Source organism: Squalius cephalus (genome assembly GCF_949319135.1).
Source record: "Squalius cephalus genome assembly, chromosome: 25".
NCBI classification, from domain to species: Eukaryota; Metazoa; Chordata; class Actinopteri; order Cypriniformes; family Leuciscidae; genus Squalius; species Squalius cephalus.
The window spans coordinates 3272249-3285204 of record NC_137146.1 but is presented as its reverse complement, the minus strand read 5'-3'; the positions used below and the strand labels follow the sequence as shown (position 1 = coordinate 3285204).

At 40.6% G+C, this 12956-nt stretch overlaps 1 protein-coding gene across 3 annotated transcripts in view; it reads right to left on the bottom strand.

Annotated features, from left to right (window-relative positions):
* Nucleotides 1–12956, bottom strand: part of ankfn1b (ankyrin repeat and fibronectin type III domain containing 1b) — an 82539-nt gene that overhangs the window by 53329 nt on the left and 16254 nt on the right. The gene's annotated exons all lie outside the window — the stretch shown is intronic.

Sequence of the window (12956 nt, the reverse complement as noted above, 5' to 3'; positions counted from 1 at the left end):
ACAGAAGGCTGCAGACCATGAAGGCAAAAGCAAAACAACTGTAAACAAGCCGCAATAAATCCACTGAATCAGTCCACCTTACAGGGGCGTTCACACCCAAAGACATTTGGAGCGATAAAGCATCCAGAAGTCATTCATTTTCAATGATAGTTGGCGATTTACACTGCGCTTAACCTGGTGCATTTGCACTGAACACGTTAATGTTGCGGGACGCAAAACAATCAATCACAAAACAACACAAGAAACAAAAAAAATTTACTCGTCAAGTGATTTTATGAGGCCCAAAATTCTATGAAAGAACACAGATGCTTCTAACTACGAAAGCTCACTTTCATGTGTTGTTGAGTTCAGAATTGTGCCAGAATGCAATAAACACTTCTTCACTTCTCACTTGCAATGAACACTTACTTCTCCACACAAAGTCATGTTTGGAACATGGAAGTGAACTAAAGCAAAGGGAAACATGTTTAGAGGTACACAGCAAATTCTATTACCATTGCATTCCCACTATTCCCAGTTGCGTTTGACTTTCCAAAAGAGGAGGAAAAAGTAAAGATATATTGATTACGCAATTCAGAAAAGAGAAAGATGTAAAATTTACAGTCACTACCGCGCCACAGTGATTTTCTGTAATATTACATAAAATATAATGTTGTAAATTAAATAAATAAGTTTAAGAAAAGTACAAAAGCTTCAGTCTTAAAGGTTTAGTTCACCAAAAATGAAAATTCTGTCATTAATTACTCGCCCTCATGTCGTTCCAAACCCGCAAGACTTTTGTTCATCTTCAGAACACAGATGAAGATCTTTTTGATTAAATCTGAGTGATTTCTGTCCCTCCATTGACAGTTACACAACTACCACTTTGACGCTTCAAAAAGTTCATTAAGAGATCGTAAAACTAATCCATATGAATCGAGAGGTTTAGTCCAAATTTTCTGAAAAGACACGATCAAAGCGATCATTGAACAATATACATTGAACCAATTAAGTCTTTTATTCACATATAAACATTCAACAACTCATACATATATCATTTTTTTGGTGATTTTTGCCTTTTATTGGGACAGGACAGTAGAGAGTTGACAGGAAGTGAGGTGGGAGAGAGGCGGGGGATGGGATCGGGAAAGGTCCACGAGCCGGGACTCGAACTCGGGCCGCCCAAGCGCAACGGCGCTACATGTCGGTGCGCTGACCACGAGGCCATCTGCGCCGACAACAACTCATACATCGGATATGGTAAACAGAAGCTCAAGCATGCTTGCTTGACGTGTGAGAACCAATGAGGTTCATTCTCGTGTTACGCATCACGTTTGAGCTTCAGTAAGAACCAATGAGGTTCATTCTCGCGTTACGCAGCACGTTTGAGCTTCTGCAAGAACCAATGAGGTTCATTCTCGTATTACGCAGCACGTTTGAGCTTCTGCAAGAACCAATGAGGTTCATTCTCGTGTTACGCAGCACGTTTGGGCATTCCGTAAGAACCAATGTGGTTCATTCTCGCGTTACGCAGCACGTTTGAGCTTCCGTAAAACCAATGAGGTTCATTCTCGTGTTACGCAGCACGTTTGGGCATTCCGTAAGAACCAATGAGGTTCATTCTCGCGTTACGCAGCACGTTTGAGCTTCCGTAAAACCAATGAGGTTCATTCTCGTGTTACGCAGCACGTTTGGGCATTCCGTAAGAACCAATGTGGTTCATTCTCGTGTTACGCAGCACGTTTGAGCTTCTGCAAGAACCAATGAGGTTCATTCTCGTGTTACGCAGCACGTTTGAGCTTCTGCAAGAACCAATGAGGTTCATTCTCGTATTACGCAGCACGTTTGAGCTTCTGCAAGAACCAATGAGGTTCATTCTCGTGTTACGCAGCACGTTTGGGCATTCCGTAAGAACCAATGTGGTTCATTCTCGTGTTACGCAGCACGTTTGAGCTTCTGCAAGAACCAATGAGGTTCATTCTCGTGTTACGCAGCACGTTTGAGCTTCCGTAAGAACCAATGAGGTTCATTCTCGTGTTATGCAGCACGTTTGAGCTTCTGTAAGAACCAATGAGGTTCATTCTCGCGTTACGCAGTACGTTTGAGCTTCCGTAAAACCAATGAGGTTCATTCTCGTGTTACGCAGCACGTTTGAGCTTCAGTGAGAACCAGTGAGGTTCATTCTCGTGTTACGCAGCATGTTTGAGCTTCAGTAAGAACCAATGAGGTTCATTCTCGTGTTACGCAGCACGTTTGAGCTTCAGTGAGAACCAGTGAGGTTCATTCTCGTGTTACGCAGCATGTTTGAGCTTCAGTAAGAACCAGTGAGGTTCATTCTCGTGTTACGCAGCACGTTTGAGCTTCTGCAAGAACCAATGAGGTTCATTCTCGCGTTACGCAGCACGTTTGAGCTTCCGTAAAACCAATGAGGTTCATTCTAGTGTTACACAACACGTTTGAGCTTCAGCAAGAACCAATGAGGTTCATTCTCGTGTTACGCAGCACGTTTGAGCTTCCGTAAGAACCAATGAGGTTCATTCTCGTGTTACGCAGCACGTTTGAGCTTCCGTAAAACCAATGAGGTTCATTCTCGCGTTACGCAGTACGTTTGAGCTTCCGTAAAACCAATGAGGTTCATTCTCGTGTTACGCAGCACGTTTGAGCTTCAGTGAGAACCAGTGAGGTTCATTCTCGTGTTACGCAGCACGTTTGAGCTTCTGCAAGAACCAATGAGGTTCATTCTCGTGTTATGCAGCATGTTTGAGCTTCAGTGAGAACCAGTGAGGTTCATTCTCGTGTTACGCAGCACGTTTGAGCTTCAGCAAGAACCAATGAGGTTCATTCTCGTGTTACGCAGCACGTTTGAGCTTCAGTGAGAACCAGTGAGGTTCATTCTCGTGTTACGCAGCATGTTTGAGCTTCAGTAAGAACCAATGAGGTTCATTCTCGTGTTACGCAGCACGTTTGAGCTTCAGTGAGAACCAGTGAGGTTCATTCTCGTGTTACGCAGCATGTTTGAGCTTCAGTAAGAACCAGTGAGGTTCATTCTCGTGTTACGCAGCACGTTTGAGCTTCTGCAAGAACCAATGAGGTTCATTCTCGCGTTACGCAGCACGTTTGAGCTTCCGTAAAACCAATGAGGTTCATTCTAGTGTTACACAACACGTTTGAGCTTCAGCAAGAACCAATGAGGTTCATTCTCGTGTTACGCAGCACGTTTGAGCTTCCGTAAGAACCAATGAGGTTCATTCTCGTGTTACGCAGCACGTTTGAGCTTCCGTAAAACCAATGAGGTTCATTCTCGCGTTACGCAGTACGTTTGAGCTTCCGTAAAACCAATGAGGTTCATTCTCGTGTTACGCAGCACGTTTGAGCTTCAGTGAGAACCAGTGAGGTTCATTCTCGTGTTACGCAGCACGTTTGAGCTTCTGCAAGAACCAATGAGGTTCATTCTCGTGTTATGCAGCATGTTTGAGCTTCAGTGAGAACCAGTGAGGTTCATTCTCGTGTTACGCAGCACGTTTGAGCTTCAGCAAGAACCAATGAGGTTCATTCTCGTGTTACGCAGCACGTTTGAGCTTCAGTGAGAACCAGTGAGGTTCATTCTCGCGTTACGCAGTACGTTTGAGCTTCCGTAAAACCAATGAGGTTCATTCTCGTGTTACGCAGCACGTTTGAGCTTCAGTAAGAACCAATGAGGTTCATTCTCGTGTTACGCAGCACGTTTGAGCTTCAGTGAGAACCAGTGAGGTTCATTCTCGCGTTACGCAGTACGTTTGAGCTTCCGTAAAACCAATGAGGTTCATTCTCGTGTTACGCAGCACGTTTGAGCTTCAGCAAGAACCAATGAGGTTCATTCTCGTGTTACGCAGCACGTTTGAGCTTCTGCAAGAACCAATGAGGTTCATTCTCGCGTTACGCAGCACGTTTGAGCTTCCGTAAAACCAATGAGGTTCATTCTCGTGTTACGCAGCACGTTTGAGCTTCAGCAAGAACCAATGAGGTTCATTCTCGTGTTACGCAGCATGTTTGAGCTTCAGTAAGAACCAGTGAGGTTCATTCTCGTGTTACGCAGCACGTTTGAGCTTCTGCAAGAACCAATGAGGTTCATTCTCGCGTTACGCAGCACGTTTGAGCTTCCGTAAAACCAATGAGGTTCATTCTCGCGTTACGCAGTACGTTTGAGCTTCCGTAAAACCAATGAGGTTCATTCTCGTGTTACGCAGCACGTTTGAGCTTCAGTGAGAACCAGTGAGGTTCATTCTCGTGTTACGCAGCACGTTTGAGCTTCTGCAAGAACCAATGAGGTTCATTCTCGTGTTATGCAGCATGTTTGAGCTTCAGTGAGAACCAGTGAGGTTCATTCTCGTGTTACGCAGCACGTTTGAGCTTCAGCAAGAACCAATGAGGTTCATTCTCGTGTTACGCAGTACGTTTGAGCTTCCGTAAAACCAATGAGGTTCATTCTCGTGTTACGCAGCATGTTTGAGCTTCAGTAAGAACCAATGAGGTTCATTCTCGTGTTACGCAGCACGTTTGAGCTTCCGTAAGAACCAATGAGGTTCATTCTCGTGTTATGCAGCACGTTTGAGCTTCTGTAAGAACCAATGAGGTTCATTCTCGCGTTACGCAGTACGTTTGAGCTTCCGTAAAACCAATGAGGTTCATTCTCGTGTTACGCAGCACGTTTGAGCTTCAGTGAGAACCAGTGAGGTTCATTCTCGTGTTACGCAGCACGTTTGAGCTTCTGCAAGAACCAATGAGGTTCATTCTCGTGTTACGCAGCATGTTTGAGCTTCAGTAAGAACCAATGAGGTTCATTCTCGTGTTACGCAGCACGTTTGAGCTTCAGTGAGAACCAGTGAGGTTCATTCTCGTGTTACGCAGCACGTTTGAGCTTCTGCAAGAACCAATGAGGTTCATTCTCGTGTTACGCAGCACGTTTGAGCTTCAGTGAGAACCAGTGAGGTTCATTCTCGTGTTACGCAGCATGTTTGAGCTTCTGCAAGAACCAATGAGGTTCATTCTCGTGTTACGCAGCACGTTTGAGCTTCAGTAAGAACCAATGAGGTTCATTCTCGTGTTACGCAGCACGTTTGAGCTTCAGTGAGAACCAGTGAGGTTCATTCTCGCGTTACGCAGTACGTTTGAGCTTCCGTAAAACCAATGAGGTTCATTCTCGTGTTACGCAGCATGTTTGAGCTTCAGTAAGAACCAATGAGGTTCATTCTCGTGTTACGCAGCACGTTTGAGCTTCAGTGAGAACCAGTGAGGTTCATTCTCGTGTTACGCAGCACGTTTGAGCTTCAGTGAAAACCAATGAGGTTCATTCTCGTGTTACGCAGCACGTTTGAGCTTCAGTAAGAACCAATGAGGTTCATTCTCGCGTTACGCAGCACGTTTGAGCTTCCGTAAAACCAATGAGGTTCATTCTCGTGTTACGCAGCACGTTTGAGCTTCAGTGAGAACCAATGAGGTTCATTCTCGTGTTTCGCAGCATGTTTGAGCTTCCGTAAGAACCAATGAGGTTCATTCTCGTGTTACGCAGCACGTTTGAGCTTCAGTAAGAACCAATGAGGTTCATTTTCGTGTTACGCAGCACGTTTGAGCTTCAGTGAAAACCAATGAGGTTCATTCTCGTGTTGCGCAGCACATTTGAGCTTCTGTAAGAACCAATGAGGTTCATTCTCGCGTTACGCAGCACGTTTGAGCTTCAGTGAAAACCAATGAGGTTCATTCTCGTGTTACGCAGCACGTTTGAGCTTCATCAAGAACCAATGAGGTTCATTCTCGCGTTACGCAGCACGTTTGGGCATTCCGTAAGAACCAATGTGGTTCATTCTCGTGTTACGCAGCACGTTTGAGCTTCAGTAAGAACCAATGAGGTTCATTCTCGCGTTACGCAGCACGTTTGAGCTTCATCAAAAACCAATGAGGTTCATTCTCGCGTTACGCAGCACGTTTGAGCTTCAGTAAGAACCAATGAGGTTCATTCTCGCGTTACGCAGCACGTTTGAGCTTCAGCAAGAACCAATGAGGTTCATTCTCGTGTTACGCAGCACGTTTGAGCTTCAGTGAAAACCAATGAGGTTCATTCTCGTGTTACGCAGCACGTTTGAGATTCAGTGAAAACCAATGAGGTTCATTCTCGTGTTACGCAGCACGTTTGAGCTTCAGTGAAAACCAATGAGGTTCATTCTCGTGTTACGCAGCACGTTTGAGCTTCAGTGAAAACCAATGAGGTTCATTCTCGTGTTACGCAGCACGTTTGAGCTTCAGTGAAAACCAATGAGGTTCATTCTCGTGTTACGCAGCACGTTTGAGCTTCTGCAAGAACCAATGAGGTTCATTCTCGTGTTACGCAGCACGTTTGACCTTCTGCAATGAAGTTTGTTCTCACGCGTCAAGCAGGTTCGGTTGAGCCTCTGTTTATGTTCGCTGATCAATGTTGAACATGAATAAAAGCCTAAATTAAATCTGTTCATCATATAAAGCAATCGTGTCACTTCAGAAAATATTTACGACACCACTTGATTCATATGGATTAGTTTTACGATCTCTTTATGAACCTTTTGAAGCGTCAAAGTGGTAGTTGCCTCGCTGTCAATGGAGGGAAAGAAATATTTCACATTTGTGTTCTGAACATGAAAGAAATTCGTATAGGTTTGGAACGACATGAGGGCGAGTAATGATGACAGAATTTTCATTTTTGGGTGAACCAAACCTTTAATTACAGAAGAAAAACATCATTACAGTGTGTGTCCATTATAACAACGTAAGTATGCACTGCATTCTCGGCGTTGCCACAAGGGGTGCTATAGCGTGTATAAGCTTTAAAATACTTCCTTCTAAGGTAAGTTTTCACTTTCAGGTCTACTACTGGATGGAATCTGGCTATAAAGTTAGTTCAAGTCAACATGTTTATAGCTAGCTTTCTGAATAATAACAAAATCTGGTTTAATGACGCAGATATTTGAAAAAAAGCTTGAGTAATGAGGTCAGTGACTGCCACAGTAACTCAAGAACACACGTCAAGCATGTAAAAAAGGACTGCACGCTTTCAAAGCTAAACTTAACCTGGAATCATTTTTTTGACAGCAGAAATACAGCAGTTGAATCTGTCCATCTTAACAGCCGTCCACCTGCGCACAACAAACCCCAAACACTCTACCGCAAGTACACTAGCTCAACCTAAGAGCAATAAAATCAATCAGTGTGGGTCAGTAAGTGCAGCGTTATTATTTAACACTGATGAATAGAGCAGCTCACTGTGACCGCAGTAAATGTATACAGCCATATGTCAACACACCGCTACAAGAGCAGGTTACCAAGACACGATTCTGCTGCTTCACAACTCAAATAAAAAACATCACACTCTAGGAGACTTTTTCACTGCAGGATTTCATAAAATGACAACCCAGGATTAAAGGAACAGTTCTCTGAATTAAAATTATGTCATTATTTTCTCCCCTTCATGTCATTCCAAAGCCGTTCCAAACACAAAAGGAGGAATTCCAAAGGCTGCGCTGGTTGCTGTTTTCCATGCAATCACAATGAGTGGAGACTGAAGCTTTCAAGCTTCAAAAAAGGACACTTTGCATGAAGCGAAAACCATAATTTAAGTCACTATTCACAGATAATAACTGCTGTGACTGAATAAAGACAGTGAGTAGAAAGGGATCAGTCAGATCAGTGATCAACTGATTCATTTAAAAAAATCTGACTCTAAAGCCCCTTTCACACAGAGATTCCGGAAAATACACGGATAATGTGTCCCGGGGTTGTTTGATTTTGGTTCATTCACACTGCCAATGATTTTCCGGAGATCTGTGAGTGCGTACACACACATCCCGTAAAGACACGTGATGTCAGGATGTGATAACTCCTGTCAGATGTCAGTTCTGCTGATAACTCTTCGTCATTTCTACACGAAGACGAGTCCATACTCCCCAGTAGCACCACTGGGTTTGCCGAGTGGCTCGTTCCCCGTATGCTGTGGGATAGGTTGTAGAAAGGCCTGCGCGACGGCACGTGTGTCATCATTACGTTACATCCCTTACGGCATTGGTCCTGGCTTTTGTTCACACAGGGCGTGTTCCGGGACTGACCCCGGTAATGTTACTAGGTCCCGATCCCGGCATCGATCCCAGGACGTGTTTGCATTCACACAGAAGGCACCCTTTTATGGCAATTTCCCGGGATCAACGCACGGTGTGAAAGGGGCTTAAAAGAGTGATTGACTCAAGAATTGCACATTGCTAATTTATTGCTACTACAAAATGTAATTATGGTAATAAGAAATAATGGACTACTTCAACTGAGTCATTGAAAAGATCCCACTCAAAAGAACGATTCATTAAGAACTGCATGCTTCTCTAATGAACTTATGATTGTGTCTAGGGGAGTTAGGGTATACGTCAAGATTATCAGTGAATAACAACTTACATTTCAGTCTGTTCCTCACATAAAGCTATCAGACTTCAGGAGACTTGAAATCCAGTGCATGAGTCAAATAAACTCCTTTTATGAGGATTTTCTTTCTGAAGCTTACAACTGCGTGCAGAAGAGCGACCAGCACACATCTTTGTGTTTTAAAGAAGAAAGAAAATCAAACAGGTTTGGGTGACAAATGAGGGTGAATAAACGATTTGTGGGTGAAATAAATCCATAAAGTGCAATTTGTCAAGCCCTTATTAGTGTGCATACAGAAAGAAGACAGCTCGTAATTAACAATCATACATCTCTAATTGATTAATACGCAATCAGAACAGAGACGAATGGAATATAATTCACAAACAATTTAGTTGCCTACACTGTAAAAAATTATTATTTTAAGATTATTGGAGTGCATTTTACCATTTCAGGCTTTGTACTCCAAAATGGCATGCTTAGTTCAATGAGTTACATATTCTTTGTAATTATTTGTGAAACTTACTAGCAATTTCGAAGTGAAAATTGTTTCAGAGGGTAGGGTACTCCTATTCGGACAGAAAGACGTGTTTTATTCTCCATAATTGATTTGACAATAATAGATTTTGTACATTTTCTGAAGAAAATGTAAGTGTTGCTTGCCAAACAAAAACTGCAACAATGTTGCTAAGTAGTTGTTTACAATCTGTCGCACACAGTGAACTACATGTAGTTGAATTTAATCAATATCTAAAAAAGTAAACATTTGGATTTCTCATATTTTTAACTCGATCCCTGAGAGCATCTCTCTCTTTCTGTGTGTTTGTGTCGATCCCATCCCCCTCTCAAAAACATCACAAACACTGTTCTCAGAAACTCCTTATATGCTTTTTCATCTTTTATTTCTGCTAAAAACAAAAATTTGTGTGAATCACGTTCCGTCTTGTTGATGTTTACTGGGGGAAAAAAAACATGTTTGTTGATTTTAGCTTTTATTCCAATCGCAAGTTCTCACGAGAATGAATTGATTTGATAAAGACTGAGGGATGGTTCTGTTTATCCAATTCAAATAATTTATTCACATTCACACATGCATAAACATTCAGCCAACCATGCGTCAGGATGCATTTCATTCATCTTTTGACTAATACAAACATATTTTCAATGGAGAGTCTGCAACACTTTACCAGAGCTTTATCTATCGCCGCTGGTTAGAGTTAACTAAGTGCGTCAACTAAACTGCTTTATTAGGTAACAAGCTTTCTGTTAGGAAGACACGATGGATAAAACGCAGACAGAACAAAACAGAAAGGAAAGGAAGGACAAACTTCAGAGGGAAGAGTGTGAGGATGAGTTTGGGAGCGACGCCCCACAACTAAATACATAATGACCCTTAATGGCCGCCGTTTCACCACGTAACCAACAGCAACCACTGCTGCGAGGAAAAAATGTCCAGCCTTTCGCCTCTCGAGTGTGTATGTGTGTGTGTGTGTGTGTGTTTGTGTGGGCTAGTGCATCTGTGTGTGTGTGTGCATTTCAACAAAACAGCACATACAAAAGAGATGACACTTTAAACGTTGCAATTTCTTCTAGATTTTTCTTTCCTTTCCTATTAGTGATGCTTGTCTTCTGTACATTTGTAATTTCTGGAATAGTTTAAGTGTTCATGCTCTTAATGAAGGGTTTTGATGATCATTTCAGCATTAAGAGACACAGATGCCTATTCAGCACTGCCATCTAGAGCTCCGCTTGCAGAACTACACTGCAGACATAAAATTACATATAAAACTCAAATACAAACATTCCTCTGGGAATGTCGGAATTATTCCAATGTTATAAATACAAAACATATCTTACATTAGGATTCATTAGGATGTTTATTTAAGGATGTTTTTTTTGTTGCATTATTACTATGATAAACCCTTTCATAGAAAATCTCCAGGTCATATTTCAACACAAAGAAATTATATTTTGCTTATAGAAAACGCACACTTTCTCCAAAAATTGTCATTATGATTTGAATAAGATATTATTTAGTTTGCATTACAGTAAAGTATTTATTTATGCATCATGTTAGTATTTGTTGTAATGTTATATCTTAATGGGAGTTCCAAAAAAAAAGACAAAAATCATAATTAAATCAGTAAAACTATATATATTATAGTAATGAGAATTTGTGAAAAAATGTTTTTTTAACTATAATGGAAATAATGGGGAAAAAATAAATAAATATAAAGTTTATTTCCTTGATGCAGTTCTGTTATAGTTAACTGAAACTTAAATAAAAATAAATAAAAATAATTTCTGGTAAATAAAGCTAAATTATAATGTAAAATATACAACTAAAATAACACAGTCTTTATACTAAACATATTTTTAGGTTTACATTTTATTTATTTTTTTCTTGGTGAAATGTGACTTGGACATTATTTGTGAGATTCACACAAAATACATTTTCTTTAGTCTTAAGGCCCATTCACACCAAGGACGATAACTACAATGATAAAGTCATAGCTCTAAAAAAATCATTCTAAATATAAAAGACTAGCAGAGAGTACAGCACAGAGAAACAACACCGTTGGAATTACTTCAGAAAAATATTTTTTCCAGCTAATGAACGATAAAAACATTGACAGACAGACTTTAAAGAGCTCTAGAATGATCATTAAAAATAATAATTCCTGTGATTTTCTAGTCCCCATGCAAACACAACTTCGGAGCACATAATCAATCCAGCCTCAATGCATCATCATGCATTCAAATATTTGATTAATATATGACAAATACTTGCCATTAATATCCATAATGAATTATTCAAACATCCTCCTGATGGAGCTGCTGCAGTCATTTCTCTCCACACAGTTCTTACACACAGATCAAGGACGTAAAGTTCACTTGAAGTCCACACAATCATCTGTAACCATTCAAACAGCAAGCTAATGCAGCAAAAAGCTTTTCCAGCCATTTTCTCCAACAAACCTCTTTAAGCTGGCAGTTGTCGGCAGACTGCCAAAGCACTGTTTATTTGTACAAAATTGTTACAACTAAGCTCTCTGAAAATAAAGCATTCTGCAACCCTGGAACGATTTCTGAATGTGTCAGCGTAGTGAAAATTATTAAACCGTACAGTATACTTGCTTCTTTAGAAAAAAATCCACATTACAAAAGCGAAATAATCTGCTTACTGTACCATGACACTCCTACACTGAAAATGAACGATTCAGGAGGAAAAGAGCTTATAAAAGACACATAAATTGGTATGAGATGATAGACAACTTGACAACTGACTTGAGGTTGACTAGTGAGTTCATATAGATTTATTCTAAGTGTTTTAATTCTAATATTTTAAGTAGCTGTGTTAAAAGGATAGTTCACCCTAAAATAAAAATTAAATCATAATTTACTCACCCTTGTGTTGTTCTGATGCCATTCTTTCATTTTCGGACCACAAAAAGGAAAAATGGAAAAAATAAAATAAAAAGTCCCGCTCACACTCGTTCATATAATGGCAGTGAATAGCGAGAGGCATCAAGCTTTAAGAAAAGATGCAAAATATCACAGAATGATCCCATGCGACGCGTGCCGTATATTCCAAGTGTTATATGATATATATGATATGGTATATGATAGGGTTTGGTGGAAAACAAACCGAAATTTAATGCATTAATTAACAAAAACCCTGACCTTGGCCGTTGGTCTTCTGTGCTCGAGTCAGGACACTATTAGCTCATGTGTGGATCATTTTGTGTCTTTTTTAAAGCTTGATGCATAAAAACAACAGCAGGGTGAGTAAAATGAGGACTTAACTTTCATTTTAGGGTGAACTAACCCTTTAAAAATGGGTGAAAATTTAGATGCACAAATTTCAGACAGTCTGACCATCTCAGAGAAGCTGCATCGCTAAATTCATCCCATTTAAAGCTCCGCGGTACAAACGTTAAAGTGCTTTTATAACAAATTCACTGTTTCAACAATAAATTTCAAAGCAATTACTGTCTGACTTCAAATTGCCTGCTGTGAGCAACATTCCTGTTATTTTATACAAAGCCTGTCCGCCACCATTTTTTGTGAGGACTAAGATGGTCTTGTGCAATATAGCTTATAGTTAGCCTATTTATTTATCATTTGACTTATTGAAGGGCTGTGTTCAAAATATTGCTATGAAACATTTCTTATCCCTAAAACTGCCAACAGGTCTAGTTGTTCTGACGATAACTTAAAAAGAAGTTAAGACAACCAACCATGCACATAGATGTCTTACCCCTAAACAGAGACGACCCATTAGGTGCAAAGCAGAGCCCATCCTGTGAAACAGTGACACTCATACACAGTTTGGTTTTGTGTTCACCTCTCCACAAGCCAGGTTGCATTCGAACACCTGAGCCTCTATTACACGATGCGGGCAGGTAATGAGGGCTCGACTTTCAAGCTATTATACACACCACATTAAATATTCATACAAAAACTTCTGTGTGCATGACTTCAATTACATGAAAATTAAAATTCTGTCCATTTACTTTACATACACTACTGTCAAAAGTTTTGAAAAATTAAAATAATTCTGTTTT